The sequence below is a fragment of the Conger conger genome, chromosome 1, assembly GCF_963514075.1.
Source record: "Conger conger chromosome 1, fConCon1.1, whole genome shotgun sequence".
Classification (NCBI taxonomy): domain Eukaryota; kingdom Metazoa; phylum Chordata; class Actinopteri; order Anguilliformes; family Congridae; genus Conger; species Conger conger.
Window position 1 is genome coordinate 39,677,164 of NC_083760.1, and position 21,749 is coordinate 39,698,912.

The 21,749-nt window shown below is 40.0% G+C and overlaps 1 protein-coding gene across 3 annotated transcripts in view; it reads right to left on the reverse strand.

Annotated features, from left to right (window-relative positions):
- Window positions 1–21,749, reverse strand: part of spata17 (spermatogenesis associated 17) — a 303,051-nt gene that overhangs the window by 158,811 nt on the left and 122,491 nt on the right. The gene's annotated exons all lie outside the window — the stretch shown is intronic.

Sequence of the window (21,749 nt, forward strand, 5' to 3'; positions counted from 1 at the left end):
TTAATTATTGGAGTTTAATCAAATCCATGAACCATACACGGCTCAATATTATAGCGCCAGCATCTGGCAACAGGAAGTGGCTTTAATTTTACTCGACATCTTCCAATTTGGCTGAAAATGTACAAATATGTTCATTTTTGGAGTGAAATCAAATCCATAAACCATACACAGCTCAATATTATAGCGCCACCATCTGGCAATAGGAAGTGAGGCTTATATCATTGATGCATTCCAATAGCAGCAGCAACATCTTCATTGATCAAAGGGGAATTCCTGTGCACACTATTCGTTGTCCAGGAAGGTGATAATTTCCAAAGTGTGTACATATTGTGAAAAATGTCATTGGCACAACTGTGCCACCAAGGCGGTTGCGCCCATGGTGCTTGGGCCCGTTCATTGCTGCTTGCAGCTATATTTATTATTATTATTCTTTTTCTTCAGGCAAATGGGCTTTTTTGAGGGCCTTGCCATGCGTAAAAAGTCTTGACATTTTGCACACACATCAGAAGTGGTTGCTGTCAGGAGCTCTCAGATGCTCAGACCTGGGCGTGGCCGAGGGACTCCACAGCGCCCCCTATCGCATTGTCTTCTATTGTGGGCAGGCACTTTGAGCTACCTGCACCTAATTTGGTGGCCATATAGCGCTCCTCGGTCCAAACACATTTCTCATTCGGATCTAATCAAATATCCAAACAGGAAGTCAGCCATTTTGGATTTTGTGAGTTTTACACGTACTACACTTTTAAGTACTCCTCCTAGGGGGTTCATCGCATTCACACCAACTGTGGTCAGAATGGTCTCAGGATAGTCATGATGCTAAATTGCCAGGATATTTTTGATAGCTCAAACGGGACGGTCATGGGGAGGAGTACAATTTTTATGTCACGCCGCGCCAACAGGAAGTGGCCATAATTTCATGGTCTACATTGTCTGATCTGGCTGATATTTAAGAAATTTGTTTATTGTTGGAGTGTAATCACATCCATATCCCAAGAACAGGTCAATGTTATAGCGCCACCATCTGGCAATAGGAAGTGAGGTCTTTAACATATTTGTATGCATTCCTGCTAGGGCATTCAGCACATTCACACCAAATGCGGTCAGCATGATCTTAAGATAGTCCTTACGCTAAGTTGTGAAGGGATTTTTGATATCTCAAACGGTATGGAAATGGCGAGTCGTACAGTACACATATTGCGTGCAAAAAAATGACTTTTTTTTCGACATCGTCCGATCTGGCTGATATTTTACAAATATGTTCACTGTAGCAGTACAATATCAGATATATACATATCAATCGGGGCGTGGCTAGACAGCGCCCCCTATAATTATTATTCTCTTTTTTTTCAATGTATTTTGCATTTTTGAGGTGCTTGCCATGGATGGAAACTCACAGAATTTTGCACACACATGAGGAGTGTTGGCTGTCAGGATGTATCAGATGCTCAGACCTGGGCGTGGCCAAGGAACTCCACAGCGCCCCCTAATGCTTTGTCTTTTATTGTGGACAGGCACTTTGAGCTACCTTTACCTAATTTGGTATGCATGTGGGGCTCCTCTGGACAAACACATTTCTCATTCGCATCGAATCAAATATGTAAACAGGAAGTCAGCCATTTTGAATTTTGTGCATTTTACACGTACTACACTTTTAAGTACTCCTCCTAGGGGGTTCATTGCATTCACACGAAATGTGGTCTCAGGATAGTCATGATACTAATTCCAAAGGATATTTTTGATATCTCAAACGGTATGGTCATGGCGAGGCGTACAATTTTCATGTCACGCCGCGCCAACAGGAAGTTGCCATAAATTCATGGTCTACATTGTCTGATCTGGCTGATATTTTACAAATATGTTCACTGTTAGAGTGTAATCACATCCAAATACCAAGAAGAAATCAATGTTATAGCGCCACCATCTGGCAACGGACGTGAGGTTTTTATCATGTTTGTATGCGTTCCTGCTAAGGTATTCATCACATTCACACCAAATGTAGTCATCATGATCTTAGAATAGTCCTGACCCTAAATGACGAAAGGATTTTTGATATCTCAAACTGTTTGGCAATGGCGAGGCGTATAATACACACGTTACGCCCAAAAACAGGAAGTGGTCTTAATTCCGTTCTACATCATCTGATCGGGCTGATATTTTACAAATATATTCACTTTTGGAGTGCAATCACATCCATATCCACATTCATCTGGGCGTGGCTACACAGCGCCCCCTATGGCTTTTTTCTAATATTGTGGACATATACTTTCACGTAAATGCACCACGTCTGGTAGGCATAAGGGTCTCCTCAAGACACACACATTTCTCATTTGCATCCCTTAACTTTTCCCAACAGGAAGTGAGCTATTTTGGATTTTGTGTGTTTTTAAGTGTTTTTTCACGTACCAAACTTTGAAATACTCTTCCTAGGGGGTTCATCACATTCACACAAAATGTGGTCAGCATGATATTATAGCCCTGACACACAACTATGAACTGATTTTTAATATCTTGGAATGGTATGGCTATGGTCAGCCTTAAAATTAACTTGTAATGCTGCCCAAATAGGAAAATTATATATTAAATAATTTCAAAAAGGTATTAAATTCTACATTGCCTGATTTTGAGGCTACATCTTTTCACATATGTTCATTGTTGGAGTGTCATCACATCCATTAAGCAATAATAGTTTACTATTTTCGCTGGAGACTCATTATCTCCAGTCTTAAAACTTCAACTCAAGTCGCAACTGACTCTTCCATTTCTAATACGCGACTGCCATCTAGTGGCAAAGGTTAGTATTCTTTCTAATTTTCGGTATGGTTTCTCTTTTTCTTGGATAAAGTGATTTCTCAACGACAAGTTTTGTTTCTTTTTGCGAGCCAGTAACCATAACGATGTATGAGTAACAGCGGCAGCCTACATGACAAAATGTACTGAAAACACCCAGCCCACAGCAACGTTTTTTCTCATCTATCTTAATTAACTCGATTGAATAACTAAAATAAAAAACAGGCTTTTACTGGCAGGAAAGTATCATATATTTAAAAGATTAACACATATAATGCATATATTGCTTTGACGTTCAATGTTATTTGGATTTTAAAAAAACCGTATTGTAGCATTTTAAGGACTCAATGCAAAACAGCTGTTCGGAAAGTTGGCTTGAAAACCAAGAAGCCTTATTAAGGAATTCGAGCCGTTTCTATTTGACTTCATTCGATTGAAGTGAATGCCGTAACCCAATTAAATGTAATTCGCGTCGGAATACACATAATAGCCTACACTGTCAACGTGAAATAAAAATATATAGAGGTTTAAATCGATCCTGTATTGGGACATTTGTTATGATGGCTGGTGCAACGGGCATTTTCGGTACCGTTGACCATAATCGAATGCTAGCATTTATATCATTACACTGACCAAGTCCTGTTAAAAAGCACATTTTTGGTTCCTTTGTGGAAACAGTGAAGTTGTCTACACAATCTGTTCTACTCACAGACTAACTGCGTCGCTGTAACTTCCCCCCATTTCTGATACGGCGATTCAATTTATTGGCAGAAAGTGGTACTTTCATTTTTTTCTTCCTTCAAGTGATTTTTCAACGATAGGTTTTTGTTTTTTTCTAGCGAGCCAGTAGGCATAACGATGTATGATTTACAGCTGCAGCCTACGTGACAAAATGTATTGACAACACCCAGCCCGACGTTTCTTTGCATCTATTTTCATTACATGAATTGAATAACTAAAATAAATATTAAAGACATTTAAAGACTTAAAGACAGGCTTTAACTGGCAGGAGAGTATCATATTTTTAAAAGATTAACACATGAAGTCAAAAAGAAACTTTAGCGTCTGAGGTGGCTCTGCTCGAACGCTGTGTTAACATGAGACCGTTTTGTTCAACAAAGGTATCACATGCAGGTCGTTGCGAGATGACACGCACGGGCTAACAGCAGCCAGCCAGTCCACTGTCTGTGTGAGTCAAAAAACAGGTCAGCTACGTTGGTTTACATGAATAGAAAACTTTCAGTTAAATCGCCAGCTATGTTAGTTTATTAGGCTTGTCATTAAACACGAATTAAGAGAACATACAATTTCGCTAGGAATGGTAAATTAATATGAAAATACTGTATTGAGGGCAGAGAGTTGGCATCTCTTTTAGATTTGGCTGAACAAATGCGTTTCAGGCAGCATAATTACCAGTGAAATGGAAAAGAATGATGCTGGTTAACTAGACGTTTCGTGCAATATTATCCGACACTTCGTAGAGAAATTATTAAACCAAGATAAAAGGAAACATTTGGCCAATAGATGGCACCCGTGTATAAGCGGGCAGTATAGCGTAATGGTCAGAGCGGTGGATTAAGGCACGCAAATTCAGCCGTTCGATCCCCGCTGCAGCCACAATGAATTTGAATAGTTTCTTGAAGCCAATTGTTTTCATTTTGAGTGCATATTTATGGCCTAATGACTTTTCAAGCATAAATTGTGCCTCCCCGTGTAAAAACTATGGAAATTAATTAATCTCTGCTCTCCATACAGGACTGTAGCATGTTATCACAATGTGCAAGCAAGACGTTATTTTTATTTCATTCTACATTGTCTGATGTGGCTGAAACTTCACACGTTCATTTTTGGAGTGTAATCTCATCCATTTTCCAATAAAGGCTAAATGGCAAAGCGCCACCCGCTGGCAACAGGAAGTGAGCCTTATATTGCATTCTTAAGCATTATTTTTCAATGGGTTCATGACATTCACGGTAAATGTGGTCAGCATGATGTTAGGATGGTCCTGACAAAACAGATTTTTGATTTACTGGGATGATATAGCTATGGTCAGGCACATAAAAAAACACATCATGCCAGACAAACAGGAAGTGGTCATACTTAAATTCTCCAATGTCTGATGTGACTGCAACTTTACACAGATGCTCAGTGTTGGAGTGTAATCAAATCCATATTCCAAAAACGACTCAATGTTATAGCAGCATCATCTGGAAACAGGAATTTACCTTAATTTCGCTGAACATCTTCCGATGTGGCTGAAAATGTACAAATATGTTTATTTCTGGAGTGTAATCAAATTCAAAAAACATACACGGATCAATAATATAGCGCCACCATCTGGCAACAGGAAGTGAGGCTTATATCATTGATGCATTCCAATAGCAGCGCCAACATCTTCATTGATCAAATGGAAATTCCTGTGCACACTATACGTTGTCCAGGAAGGTGATTATTTCCAAAGTGTGTACATGTTGTGAAACATGTCATTGGCAGAACTATGCCACCAAGGCGGTTGCCCCCATGGGGCTTGGGCCCGTTCATTGCTGCTTGCAGCTATATTTAGGGCCCAAGCACCGTAGGGTGCGAAGGACCCTATTGTTATTGTAAAGATTATTATTATTAGGGCCCAAGCACCGTAGGGTGCGAAGGACCCTATTGTTATTGTAAAGATTATTATTATTATTATTATTATTCTTTTTTCTATATGCAAATGGGCCTTTTTGAGGTGCTTGCCATGCATAAAAAGTCTGGGAATTTTGCAAACACATCAGAAATGAGGACCTTCAGGATCGCTTAGATGCTCAGACCTGGGCGTGGCCGAGGGACTCCACAGCGCCCCCTATCGCATTGTCTTCTATTGTTGGCAGGAACTTTGAGCTATTTTAACCAAATTTAGTACGCATATAGCACTCCTCGGACCAAACACATTTGTAATTCGCATCTAATCAAATATACAAACAGGAAGTCAGCCATTTTGGATTTTGTGCGTTTTACACGTACTGCACTTTTAAGTACTCCTCCTAGGGGGTTCATCACATTCAGACCACCTGTGGTCAGAATGGTCATAGGATATTCATGATGCTAAATTGCCAGGATATTTTTGATAGCTCAAACGGGACGGTCCTTGGGAGGCGTAGAATTTTTATGTCACGCCGCGCCGACAGGAAGTGGCCGTAATATCATGGTCTCCATCGTCTGATCTGGCTGATATTTTAGAAATACGTTTAGTGTTGGAGTATAATCACATCCATATCCCAAGAACGGGTCAATGTTATAGCGCCACCATCTGGCAACAGGAAGTGAGGTCTTTATCATATTTGTATGCCTTCCTGCTAGGGCATTCATCACATTCACACCAAATGTGGTCACCATGATCTTAAGATAGTCCTTACACTAAATTGCGAAGGGATTTTTGATATCTCAAACGGTATGGAAATGGCGAGTCGTACAGTACACATATTGCGTGCAAAAAAATGACTTTTTTTTCGACATCGTCCGATCTGGCTGATATTTTACAAATATGTTCACTGTTGGAGTACAATATGAAATATATACATATCAATCGGGGCGTGGCTAGACAGCGCCCCCTATAATTATTATTCTCTTTTTTTTCAATGTATTTTGCATTTTTGAGGTGCTTGCCATGGATGAAAACTCACGGAATTTTGCACACACATGAGAAGTGTTGACTGTCAGGAGGTATCAGATGTGTAGGGGAAAATTCACAGAACGAAAGATCTCCCTCCTAAAAGCATGATAACCAATCACAAGTCAAAATCAGACTCCACCTTAGTGAGCAGGCTGGTTCCTCCAAAACTCTCGACGATGTGTGCTAAAAGTTTATCAATATATCTGTATTAAAGTATGATATGTACCCTGTATAGTTTCAAACTGATTAACTGCTAAATTGTGCTAGGATTACACGGTGAGGTCTGGTAGTTTGCCAAGAGCAGGTGCGGGGTGAAGTGAGGACACGTAGTTGGCAGAATGCCCTGAACTTTGTACAGAGTTGGCAGAGCATAAGGACCGTTGGCAATTTGCCACAATGACGTTGTGGGAGGAGCGTTGGGAGGAGTTACGATAAGAAAAGTGTGGGTGATTTGCCAGAATGCGGTTCGAGGAGGAGTTGTAGGTGGAGTAACTGTGTATAAAATGGGTGTACAAATGCCAGTCGGGGTTCAGTTCTGGAGAGCTGATCCGGCTTTATGCACGTGTGCTAATAAAGTCTGATTTTCCTGAAGATCTTGCTGCCTGGTGTCGTCTTTTCCCTCGCGAAGATGTTTTTCGACAAATTGAAGATTTGGACTCTGTCGTTTCCTAGACACGACATTTGGGGGCTCGTCCGGGATACGAAAGAGAAAGAGAAGCTCCCGGCGACTGGAGACCAGGGTGGAGAGTACTTTTTGATAGGCTGCAGCTGCAGCTTATCAGGGAATGAAAGTATTCAAGGACTCTGATCTCCTCTCCCGGACGCCGGAGGCAACATTCTCTCGTATAACTAACCCGGCAACTAAATTAAGGGGAAAAACGTAGCAAACTTTTCAGGAAACGTGCGCGAGGTGAACTGTGAGTAAACGGTGTGGGAATTTATTAATTGTGTTGGAAAATGTTTTTTTAGCAGAACTTGTATTAAGTCTAAAAAGTATATTGATACTGCGGACTGAAGTTATATTGTTGCTGCTAACGATTTTAAGTTATGTGATAAGAGGTGCCAGAGACTTGGAAGGAAAGAAACCCAAAAAGGGGATCCTGCAAGCTATATCTAGGTAGTTACCTCAAGGTGTGATGTAAGAGAAAAATTGCTGTGATGTTGTCGTGTCTAGGAAACGACAGAGTCCAAATCTTCAATTTGTCGAAAAACATCTTCGCGAGGGAAAAGACGACACCAGGCAGCAAGATCTTCAGGAAAATCAGACTTTATTAGCACACGTGCATAAAGCCGGATCAGCTCTCCAGAACTGAACCCCGACTGGCATTTGTACACCCATTTTATACACAGTTACTCCACCTACAACTCCTCCTCGAACCGCATTCTGGCAAATCACCCACACTTTTCTTATCGTAACTCCTCCCAACGCTCCTCCCACAACGTCATTGTGGCAAATTGCCAACGGTCCTTATGCTCTGCCAACTCTGTACAAAGTTCAGGGCATTCTGCCAACTACGTGTCCTCACTTCACCCCGCACCTGCTCTTGGCAAACTACCAGACCTCACCGTGTAATCCTAGCACAATTTAGCAGTTAATCAGTTTGAAACTATACAGGGTACATATCATACTTTAATACAGATATATTGATAAACTTTTAGCACACATCGTCGAGAGTTTTGGAGGAACCAGCCTGCTCACTAAGGTGGAGTCTGATTTTGACTTGTGATTGGTTATCATGCTTTTAGGAGGGAGATCTTTCGTTCTGTGAATTTTCCCCTACAGATGCTCAGACCTGGGCGTGGCCGAGGGACTCCACAGCGCCCCCTAATGCTTTGTCTTCTATTTTGGACAGGCACTTTGAGCTACCTTCACCTAATTTGGTATGCCTGTGGGCCTCCTCTGGACAAACACATTGCTCATTCGCATCGAATCATATATGTGAACAGGAAGTCAGCCATTTTGAATTTTGTGCATTTTACACGTACTACACTTTTAAGTACTCCTCCTAGGGAGTTCATTGCATTCACACGAAATGTGGTCAAAGTGGTCTCAGGATAGTCATGATACTAATTCCAAAGGATATTTTTGATATCTCACACGGTATGGTCATGGCGAGGCATACAATTTTCATGTCACGCCGCGCCAACAGGAAGTAGCCATAAATTCATGGTCTACATTGTCTGATCTGGCTGATATTTTACAAATATGTTCACTGTTAGAGTGTAATCACATCCATATACCAAGAAGAAATCAATGTTATAGCGCCACCATCTGGCAACAGGAAGTGAGGTTTTTATCATGTTTGTATGCGTTCCTGCTAGGGTATTCATCACATTCACACCAAATGTAGTCATCATGATCTTAGAATAGTCCTGACCCTAAATGACGAAAGGATTTTTGATATCTCAAACGGTTTGGCAATGGCGAGGCGTATAATACACACGTTACGCCCAAAAACATGAAGTGGGCTTAATTCCGTTCTACATCATCTGATCCGGCTGATATTTTACAAATATATTCACTTTTGGAGTGCAATCACATCCATATCCACATTCATCTGGGCGTGGCTACACAGCGCCCCCTATGGCTTTTTTCTAATATTGTGGACATATACTTTCACGTAAATGCACCACGTCTGGTAGGCATAAGGGTCTCCTCAAGACACACACATTTCTCATTTGCATCCCTTAACTTTTCCCAACAGGAAGTGAGCTATTTTGGATTTTGTGTGTTTTTAAGTGTTTTTTCACGTACCAAACTTTGAAATATTCTTCCTAGGGGGTTCATCACATTCACACAAAATGTGGTCAGCATGATATTATAGCCCTGACACACAACTATGAACTGATTTTTAATATCTTGGAATGATATGGCTATGGTCAGCCTTAAAATTAACTTGTAATGCTGCCCAAACAGTTCATGTTTTAATACAATTATGTATTAAATAATTTCAAAAAGGTATTAAATTCTACATTGCCTGATTTTGAGGCTACAACTTTTCACATATGTTCATTGTTGGAGTGTCATCACATCCATTAAGCAATAATAGTTCACTATTTTCGCTGGAGACTCATTATATCCAGTCTTAAAACTTCAAGGCAAGTCGCAAATGACTCTCCCATTTCTAATACGCGACTGCCATCTAGTGGCAAAAGTTGGTATTGCATATATCTTGCAATGACGTTCAATGTTATTTGGTTTAAAAAAAACCGTGTTGTAGCATTTTAAGGACTCAATACAAAACAGCTGTTCGAAAAGTTAGCTTGAAAACCAAGAAGCCTTATTAAGGAATTCGAGCCGTTTCTATTTGACTTCATTCGGTTGAAGTGAATGCCGTAATGCCGAATGCCGGAATACACATAATAGCCTACACTGTCAACGTGAAATAAAAATATATAGAGGTTTAAATCGATCCTATATTGGGACATTTGTTATGATGGCTGGTGCAACGGGCATTTTCGGTACCGTTAACCCTAATCGAATGCTAGCATTTATATCATTACACTGACCAAGTCCTGTTAAAAAGCACATTTTTGGTTCCTTTGTGGAAACAGTGAAGTTGTCTACACAATCTATTCTACTCACAGACTAACTGCGTCGCTGTAACTTCCCCCCATTTCTGATACGGGGATTCCATTTATTGGCAGAAAGTGGAACTTTTATTTTTATTAAGTGATTTTTCAACGATATGTTTTTGTTTTTTTTCTAGCGAGACAGTATGCATAACGATGTATGATTTACAGCTGCAGCCTACGTCACAAAATGTATTGACAACACCCAGCCCGACGTTTCTTTGCATCTATTTTCATTATATGAATAGAATATCTGAAATAAATATTAAAGACATTTAATGACTGTCTTTAACTGGCAGGAGAGTACCATATATTTAAAAGAGTCAAAAGTCAAAAAGAAACGTTAACGTTTGAGATGGCTCTGGTCGAACTCTGTGTTAACATGAGACCGTTATGTTCAACAAAGGTATGGCATGCAGGTCGTTGCGAGATGACGCGCATTGGCTAACAGCAGCCAGCCTGTCCACTGTCTGTGTGAGTCAAAAAACAGGTCAGCTACGTTTGTTTACCTGAATAGAAAACTTTCAGTTAAATCGCCAGATATGTTAGTTTATTTTGCTTGTCATTAAACACGAATTAAGAGAACATACAATTTCGCTAGGAATTTTTGACTTAATATGAAAATACCGGATTGAGGGCAGAGACTTGGCATCTCCTTTAGATTTGGCTGAACAAATGCGTTTCAGGCAGCATAATTACCGGTGAAATGGAAAAGAATGATGCTGGCTAACTCGACGTTTAATGCAATATTATCCGACACTTCGGAGAGAAATTATTTAACCAGGATAAAAGGAAACATACAACCTTTGGCCAATAGATGGCGTACGTGTATGAGAGGGCAGTATAGCTTAATGGTTCAGACAGTGGATTAAGACATGCAAGGTCCGCGGTTCCATCCCCGGTGCGGCTACAATAAAGTTGAATAGTTTCTTCACGCCAATGGTTTTATTTTGAGTGCATATTTATAACCGAATGACTTCTCAAGCGTAAATTGTGCCTCCCGCTGTAAAATCTATGGAAATTAATTCATCTCTGCTCTCCATACAGGACTGGAGCATATTATTACAATGTGCAAGCAAGAAGTAATTTTTGTTTCATTCTACATTGTCTGATGTGGCAGAAACTTCACACATGTTCATTTTTGGAGTGTAATCTCATCCATATACCAAGAAAGGCTCAATGGCATAGCGCCACCATCTGGGAACAGGAAGTGGCTTTAATTTACCTTGACATCTTCCAATTTGGCTGAAAATGTACAAATATGTTAATTATTGGAGTGTAATCAAATCCATAAACCATACACGGCTCAATATTATAGCGCCACCATCTGGCAACAGGAAGTGGCTTTAATTTTACTCGACATCTTCCAATTTGGCTGAAAATGTACAAATATGTTCATTTTTGGAGTGAAATCAAATCCATAAACCATACACAGCTCAATATTATAGCGCCACCATCTGGCAATAGGAAGTGAGGCTTATATCATTGATGCATTCCAATAGCAGCAGCAACATCTTCATTGATAAAAGGGGAATTCCTGTGCACACTATTCGTTGTCGAGGAAGGTGATTATTTCCAAAGTGTGTATATATTGTGAAACATGTCATTGGCACAACTGTGCCACCAAGGCGGTTGCGCCCATGGTGCTTGGGCCCGTTCATTGCTGCTTGCAGCTATATTTATTATTATTATTCTTTTTTCTATATGCAAATGGGCCTTTTTGAGGTGCTTGCCATGCATAAAAAGTCTGGGAATTTTGCACACACATCAGAAATGAGGACCTTCAGGATCGCTTAGATGCTCAGACCTGGGCGTGGCCGAGGGACTCCACAGCGCCCCCTATCGCATTGTCTTCTATTGTTGGCAGGCACTTTGAGCTACCTTAACCAAATTTAGTACGCATATAGCACTCCTCGGACCAAACACATTTCTAATTCGCATCTAATCAAATATACAAACAGGAAGTCAGCCATTTTGGATTTTGTGCGTTTTACACGTACTGCACTTTTAAGTACTCCTCCTAGGGGGTTCATCACATTCACACCACCTGTGGTCAGAATGGTCATAGGATATTCATGATGCTAAATTGCCAGGATATTTTTGATAGCTCAAACGGGACGGTCCTTGGGAGGCGTAGAATTTTTATGTCACGCCGCGCCGACAGGAAGTGGCCGTAATTTCATGGTCTACATTGTCTGATCTGGCTGATATTTTAGAAATACATTTATTGTTGGAGTATAATTACATCCATATCCCAAGAACGGCTCAATGTTATAGCGCCACCATCTGGCAACAGGAAGTGAGGTCTTTATCATATTTGTATGCCTTCCTGCTAGGGCATTCATCACATTCACACCAAATGTGGTCACCATGATCTTAAGATAGTCCTTACACTAAATTGCGAAGGGATTTTTGATATCTCAAACGGTATGGAAATGGCGAGTCGTACAGTACACATATTGCGTGCAAAAAAATGACTTTTTTTTCGACATCGTCCGATCTGGCTGATATTTTACAAATATGTTCACTGTTGGAGTACAATATGAAATATATACATATCAATCGGGGCGTGGCTAGACAGCGCCCCCTATAATTATTATTCTCTTTTTTTTCAATGTATTTTGCATTTTTGAGGTGCTTGCCATGGATGAAAACTCACGGAATTTTGCACACACATGAGAAGTGTTGGCTGTCAGGAGGTATCAGATGCTCAGACCTGGGCGTGGCCGAGGGACTCCACAGCGCCCCCTAATGCTTTGTCTTCTATTTTGGACAGGCACTTTGAGCTACCTTCACCTAATTTGGTATGCCTGTGGGCCTCCTCTGGACAAACACATTGCTCATTCGCATCGAATCATATATGTGAACAGGAAGTCAGCCATTTTGAATTTTGTGCATTTTACATGTACTACACTTTTAAGTACTCCTCCTAGGGAGTTCATTGCATTCACACGAAATGTGGTCAAAGTGGTCTCAGGATAGTTATGATACTAATTCCGAAGGATATTTTTGATATCTCAAACGGTATGGTCATGGCGAGGAGTACAATTTTCATGTCACGCCACGCCAACAGGAAGTAGCCATAAATTCATGGTCTACATTGTCTGATCTGGCTGATATTTTACAAAAATGTTCACTGTTAGAGTGTAATCACATCCATATACCAAGAAAAAGTCAATGTTATAGCGCCACCATCTGGCAACAGGAAGTGAGGTTTTTATCATATTTGTATGCGTTCCTGCTAGGGTATTCATCACATTCACACCAAATGTAGTCATCATGATCTTAGAATAGTCCTGACCCTAAATGACGAAAGGATTTTTGATATCTCAAACGGTTTGGCAATGGCGAGGCGTATAATACACACGTTACGCCCAAAAACAGGAAGTGGGCTTAATTCCGTTCTACATCATCTGATCCGGCTGATATTTTACAAATATATTCACTTTTGGAGTGCAATCACATCCATATCCACATTCATCTGGGCGTGGCTACACAGCGCCCCCTATGGCTTTTTTCTAATATTGTGGACATATACTTTCACGTAAATGCACCACGTCTGGTAGGCATAAGGGTCTCCTCAAGACACACACATTTCTCATTTGCATCCCTTAACTTTTCCCAACAGGAAGTGAGCTATTTTGGATTTTGTGTGTTTTTAAGTGTTTTTTCACGTACCAAACTTTGAAATATTCTTCCTAGGGGGTTCATCACATTCACACAAAATGTGGTCAGCATGATATTATAGCCCTGACACACAACTATGAACTGATTTTTAATATCTTGGAATGATATGGCTATGGTCAGCCTTAAAATTAACTTGTAATGCTGCCCAAACCGTTCATGTTTTAATACAATTATGTATTAAATAATTTCAAAAAGGTATTAAATTCTACATTGCCTGATTTTGAGGCTACAACTTTTCACATATGTTCATTGTTGGAGTGTCATCACATCCATTAAGCAATAATAGTTCACTATTTTCGCTGGAGACTCATTATATCCAGTCTTAAAACTTCAACGCAAGTCGCAAATGACTCTCCCATTTCTAATACGCGACTGCCATCTAGTGGCAAAAGTTGGAATTGCATATATCTTGCAATGACGTTCAATGTTATTTGGTTTAAAAAAAACCGTGTTGTAGCATTTTAAGGACTCAATACAAAACAGCTGTTCGAAAAGTTAGCTTGAAAACCAAGAAGCCTTATTAAGGAATTCGAGCCGTTTCTATTTGACTTCATTCGGTTGAAGTGAATGCCGTAATGCCGAATGCCGGAATACACATAATAGCCTACACTGTCAACGTGAAATAAAAATATATAGAGGTTTAAATCGATCCTATATTGGGACATTTGTTATGATGGCTGGTGCAACGGGCATTTTCGGTACCGTTAACCCTAATCGAATGCTAGCATTTATATCATTACACTGACCAAGTCCTGTTAAAAAGCACATTTTTGGTTCCTTTGTGGAAACAGTGAAGTTGTCTACACAATCTATTCTACTCACAGACTAACTGCGTCGCTGTAACTTCCCCCCATTTCTGATACGGGGATTCCATTTATTGGCAGAAAGTGGAACTTTTATTTTTATTAAGTGATTTTTCAACGATATGTTTTTGTTTTTTTTCTAGCGAGACAGTATGCATAACGATGTATGATTTACAGCTGCAGCCTACGTGACAAAATGTATTGACAACACCCAGCCCGACGTTTCTTTGCATCTATTTTCATTATATGAATAGAATATCTGAAATAAATATTAAAGACATTTAATGACTGTCTTTAACTGGCAGGAGAGTAGCATATATTTAAAAGAGTCAAAAGTCAAAAAGAAACGTTAACGTTTGAGATGGCTCTGGTCGAACTCTGTGTTAACATGAGACCGTTATGTTCAACAAAGGTATGGCATGCAGGTCGTTGCGAGATGACGCGCATTGGCTAACAGCAGCCAGCCTGTCCACTGTCTGTGTGAGTCAAAAAACAGGTCAGCTACGTTTGTTTACCTGAATAGAAAACTTTCAGTTAAATCGCCAGATATGTTAGTTTATTTTGCTTGTCATTAAACACGAATTAAGAGAACATACAATTTCGCTAGGAATTTTTGACTTAATATGAAAATACCGGATTGAGGGCAGAGACTTGGCATCTCCTTTAGATTTGGCTGAACAAATGCGTTTCAGGCAGCATAATTACCGGTGAAATGGAAAAGAATGATGCTGGCTAACTCGACGTTTAATGCAATATTATCCGACACTTCGGAGAGAAATTATTTAACCAGGATAAAAGGAAACATACAACCTTTGGCCAATAGATGGCGTACGTGTATAAGAGGGCAGTATAGCTTAATGGTTCAGACAGTGGATTAAGACATGCAAGGTCCGCGGTTCCATCCCCGGTGCGGCTACAATAAAGTTGAATAGTTTCTTCACGCCAATGGTTTTATTTTGAGTGCATATTTATAACCGAATGACTTCTCAAGCGTAAATTGTGCCTCCCGCTGTAAAATCTATGGAAATTAATTCATCTCTGCTCTCCATACAGGACTGGAGCATATTATTACAATGTGCAAGCAAGAAGTAATTTTTGTTTCATTCTACATTGTCTGATGTGGCAGAAACTTCACACATGTTCATTTTTGGAGTGTAATCTCATCCATATACCAAGAAAGGCTCAATGGCATAGCGCCACCATCTGGCAACAGGAAGTGGCTTTAATTTACCTTGACATCTTCCAATTTGGCTGAAAATGTACAAATATGTTAATTATTGGAGTGTAATCAAATCCATAAACCATACACGGCTCAATATTATAGCGCCACCATCTGGCAACAGGAAGTGGCTTTAATTTTACTCGACATCTTCCAATTTGGCTGAAAATGTACAAATATGTTCATTTTTGGAGTGAAATCAAATCCATAAACCATACACAGCTCAATATTATAGCGCCACCATCTGGCAATAGGGAGTGAGGCTTATATCATTGATGCATTCCAATAGCAGCAGCAACATCTTCATTGATAAAAGGGGAATTCCTGTGCACACTATTCGTTGTCGAGGAAGGTGATTATTTCCAAAGTGTGTATATATTGTGAAACATGTCATTGGCACAACTGTGCCACCAAGGCGGTTGCGCCCATGGTGCTTGGGCCCGTTCATTGCTGCTTGCAGCTATATTTATTATTATTATTCTTTTTCTTCAGGCAAATGGGCTTTTTTGAGGGCCTTGCCATGCGTAAAAAGTCTTGACATTTTGCACACACATCAGAAGTGGTTGCTGTCAGGAGCTCTCAGATGCTCAGACCTGGGCGTGGCCGAGGGACTCCACAGCGCCCCCTATCGCATTGTCTTCTATTGTGGGCAGGCACTTTGAGCTACCTGCACCTAATTTGGTGGCCATATAGCGCTCCTCGGTCCAAACACATTTCTCATTCGGATTTAATCAAATATCCAAACAGGAAGTCAGCCATTTTGGATTTTCTGAGTTTTACACGTACTACACTTTTAAGTACTCCTCCTAGGGGGTTCATCGCATTCACACCAACTGTGGTCAGAATGGTCTGAGGATAGTCATGATACTAAATTGCCAGGATATTTTTGATAGCTCAAACGGGACGGTCATGGGGAGGAGTACAATTTTTATGTCACGCCGCGCCAACAGGAAGTGGCCATAATTTCATGGTCTACATTGTCTGATCTGGCTGATATTTTAGAAATTTGTTTATTGTTGGATTGTAATCACATCCATATCCCAAGAACAGGTCAATGTTATAGCGCCACCATCTGGCAATAGGAAGTGAGGTCTTTAACATATTTGTATGCATTCCTGCTAGGGCATTCAGCACATTCACACCAAATGCGGTCAGCATGATCTTAAGATAGTCCTTCCGCTAAGTTGTGAAGGGATTTTTGATATCTCAAATGGTATGGAAATGGCGAGTCGTACAGTACACATATTGCGTGAAAAAAAATGACTTTTTTTTCGACATCGTCCGATCTGGCTGATATTTTACAAATATGTTCACTGTAGCAGTACAATATCAGATATATACATATCAATCGGAGCGTGGCTAGACAGCGCCCCCTATAATTATTATTCTCTTTTTTTTCAATGTATTTTGCATTTTTGAGGTGCTTGCCATGGATGGAAACTCACAGAATTTTGCACACACATGAGAAGTGTTGGCTGTCAGGATGTATCAGATGCTCAGACCTGGGCGTGGCCAAGGGACTCCACAGCGCCCCCTAATGCTTTGTCTTCTATTGTGGACAGGCACTTTGAGCTACCTTCACCTAATTTGGTATGCATGTGGGGCTCCTCTGGACAAACACATTTCTCATTCGTATCGAATCAAATATGTAAACAGGAAGTCAGCCATTTTGAATTTTGTGCATTTTACACGTACTACACTTTTAAGTACTCCTCCTAGGGGGTTCATTGCATTCACACGAAATGTGGTCAAAGTGGTCTCAGGATAGTCCTGATACTAATTCCAAAGGATATTTTTGATATCTCAAACGGTATGGTCATGGCGAGGCGTACAATTTTCATGTCACGCCGCGCCAACAGGAAGTTGCCATAAATTCATGGTCTACATTGTCTGATCTGGCTGATATTTTACAAATATGTTCACTGTTAGAGTGTAATCACATCCAAATACCAAGAAGAAATCAATGTTATAGCGCCACCATCTGGCAACGGACGTGAGGTTTTTATCATGTTTGTATGGGTTCCTGCTAAGGTATTCATCACATTCACACCAAATGTAGTCATCATGATCTTAGAATAGTCCTGACCCTAAATGACGAAAGGATTTTTGATATCTCAAACGGTTTGGCAATGGCGAGGCGTATAATATACACGTTACGCCCAAAAACAGGAAGTGGGCTTAATTCCGTTCTACATCACCTGATCGGGCTGATATTTTACAAATATATTCACTTTTGGAGTGCAATCACATCCATATCCACATTCATCTGGGCGTGGCTACACAGCGCCCCCTATGGCTTTTTTCTAATATTGTGGACATATACTTTCACGTAAATGCACCACGTCTGGTAGGCATAAGGGTCTCCTCAAGACACACACATTTCTCATTTGCATCCCTTAACTTTTCCCAACAGGAAGTGAGCTATTTTGGATTTTGTGTGTTTTTAAGTGTTTTTTCACGTACCAAAGTTTGAAATACTCTTCCTAGGGGGTTCATCACATTCACACAAAATGTGGTCAGCATGATATTATAGCCCTGACACACAACTATGAACTGATTTTTAATATCTTGGAATGGTATGGCTATGGTCAGCCTTAAAATTAACTTGTAATGCTGCCCAAATAGGAAAATTATATATTAAATAATTTCAAAAAGGTATTAAATTCTACATTGCCTGATTTTGAGGCTACATCTTTTCACATATGTTCATTGTTGGAGTGTCATCACATCCATTAAGCAATAATAGTTTACTATTTTCGCTGGAGACTCATTATCTCCAGTCTTAAAACTTCAACTCAAGTCGCAACTGACTCTCCCATTTCTAATACGCGACTGTCATCTAGTGGCAAAGGTTAGTATTCTTTCTAATTTTCGGTATGGTTTCTCTTTCTTGGATGAAGTGATTTCTCAACGACAAGTTTTGTTTCTTTTTGCGAGCCAGTAACCATAACGATGTATGAGTAACAGCGGCAGCCTACATGACAAAATGTACTGAAAACACCCAGCCCACAGCAACGTTTTTTCTCATCTATCTTAATTAACTCGATTGAATAACTAAAATAAAAAACAGGCTTTTACTGGCAGGAAAGTATCATATATTTAAAAGATTAATACATATAATGCATATATTGCTTTGACGTTCAATGTTATTTGGATTTTTAAAAAACCGTATTGTAGCATTTTAAGGACTCAATACAAAACAGCTGTTCGGAAAGTTGGCTTGAAAACCAAGAAGCCTTATTAAGGAATTCGAGCCGTTTCTATTTGACTTCATTCGATTGAAGTGAATGCCGTAACCCAATTAAATGTAATTCGCGTCGGAATACACATAATAGCCTACACTGTCAACGTGAAATAAAAATATATAGAGGTTTAAATCGATCCTGTATTGGGACATTTGTTATGATGGCTGGTGCAACGGGCATTTTCGGTACCGTTGACCATAATCGAATGCTAGCATTTATATCATTACACTGACCAAGTCCTGTTAAAAAGCACATTTTTGGTTCCTTTGTGGAAACAGTGAAGTTGTCTACACAATCTGTTCTACTCACAGACTAACTGCGTCGCTGTAACTTCCCCCCATTTCTGATACGGCGATTCAATTAATTGGCAGAAAGTGGTACTTTCATTTTTTTCTTCCTTCAAGTGATTTTTCAACGATAGGTTTTTGTTTTTTTCTAGCGAGCCAGTAGGCATAACGATGTATGATTTACAGCTGCAGCCTACGTGACAAAATGTATTGACAACACCCAGCCCGACGTTTCTTTGCATCTATTTTCATTACATGAATTGAATAACTAAAAGAAATATGAAAGACATTTAAAGACTTAAAGACAGGCTTTAACTGGCAGGAGAGTATCATATTTTTAAAAGATTAACACATGAAGTCAAAAAGAAACTTTAGCGTCTGAGGTGGCTCTGCTCGAACGCTGTGTTAACAAGAGACCGTTTTGTTCAACAAAGGTATCACATGCAGGTCGTTGCGAGATGACACGCACGGGCTAACAGCAGCCAGCCAGTCCACTGTCTGTGTGAGTCAAAAAACAGGTCAGCTACGTTGGTTTACATGAATAGAAAACTTTCAGTTAAATCGCCAGCTATGTTAGTTTATTAGGCTTGTCATTAAACACGAATTAAGAGAACATACAATTTCGCTAGGAATGGTAAATTAATATGAAAATACTGTATTGAGGGCAGAGAGTTGGCATCTCTTTTAGATTTGGCTGAACAAATGCGTTTCAGGCAGCATAATTACCGGTGAAATGGAAAAGAATGATGCTGGCTAACTCGACGTTTAATGCAATATTATCCGACACTTCGGAGAGAAATTATTTAACCAGGATAAAAGGAAACATACAACTTTTGGCCAATAGATGGCGTACGTGTATAAGAGGGCAGTATAGCTTAATGGTTCAGACAGTGGATTAAGACATGCAAGGTCCGCGGTTCCATCCCCGGTGCGGCTACAATAAAGTTGAATAGTTTCTTTACGCCAATGGTTTTCATTTTGAGTGCATATTTATGGCCGAATGACTTCTCAAGCGTAAATTGTGCCTCCCCGTGTAAAAACTATGGAAATTAATTAATCTCTGCTCTCCATACAGGACTGTAGCATGTTATCACAATGTGCAAGCAAGAAGTAATTTTTGTTTCATTCTACATTGTCTGATGTGGCAAAAACTTCACACATGTTCATTTTTGGAGTGTAATCTCATCAATATACCAAGACAGGCTCAATGGCATAGCGCCACCATCTGGCAACAGGAAGTGGCTTTAATTTTACTTGACATCTTCCAATTTGGCTGAAAATGTACAAATATGTTAATTATTGGAGTGTGATCAAATCCATAAACCATACACGGCTCAATATTATAGCGCCAGCATCTGGCAACAGGAAGTGGCTTTAATTTTACTCGACATCTTCCAATTTGGCTGAAAATGTACAAATCTGTTCATTTTTGGAGTGAAATCAAATCCATAAACCATACACAGCTCAATATTATAGCGCCACCATCTGGCAATAGGAAGTGAGGCTTATATCATTGATGCATTCCAATAGCAGCAGCAACATCTTCATTGATCAAAGGGGAATTCCTGTGCACACTATTCGTTGTCCAGGAAGGTGATTATTTCCAAAGTGTGTACATATTGTGAAAAATGTCATTGGCACAACTGTGCCACCAAGGCGGTTGTGCCCATGGTGCTTGGGCCCGTTCATTGCTGCTTGCAGCTATATTTAGGGCCCAAGCACCGTAGGGTGCGAAGGACCCTATTGTTATTGGAAGGATTATTATTATTATTATTATTATTATTATTATTATTATTATTATTATTATTCTTTTTTTTTCAATGTTTTGTGCATTTTTGAGGTGCTTGCCATGGATGAAAACTCACAGAATTTTGCACACACATCAGAAGTGGTGGCTGTCAGGTTGTGTCAGATGCTCAGACCTGGGCGTGGCTGAGGGACTCCACAGCGCCCCCTATCGCATTGTCATCTATTGTGGGCAGGCACTTTGAGCTACCTTCACAAAATTTAGTACGCATATAGCACTCCTCGGTCCAAACACATTTCTCATTCGCATCTAATCAAATATACAAACAGGAAGTCAGCCATTTTGGATTTTGTGCGTTTTACACGTACTGCACTTTTAAGTACTCCTCCTAGGGGGTTCATCACATTCACACCACCTGTGGTCAGAATGGTCTCAGGATATTCATGATGCTAAATTGGCAGGATATTTTTGATAGCTCAAACGGGACGGTCCTGGGGAGGCGTAGAATTTTTATGTCACGCCACGCCAACAGGAAGTGGCCGTAATTTCATGGTTTACATCGTCTGATCTGGCTGATATTTTAGAAATACGTTTATTGTTGGAGTATAATCACATCCATATCCCAAGAACGGGTCAATGTTATAGCGCCACCATCTGGCAACAGGAAGTGAGGTCTTTATCATATTTGTATGCCTTCCTGCTAGGGCATTCATCACATTCACACGAAATGTGGTCCGCATGATCTTAGGATA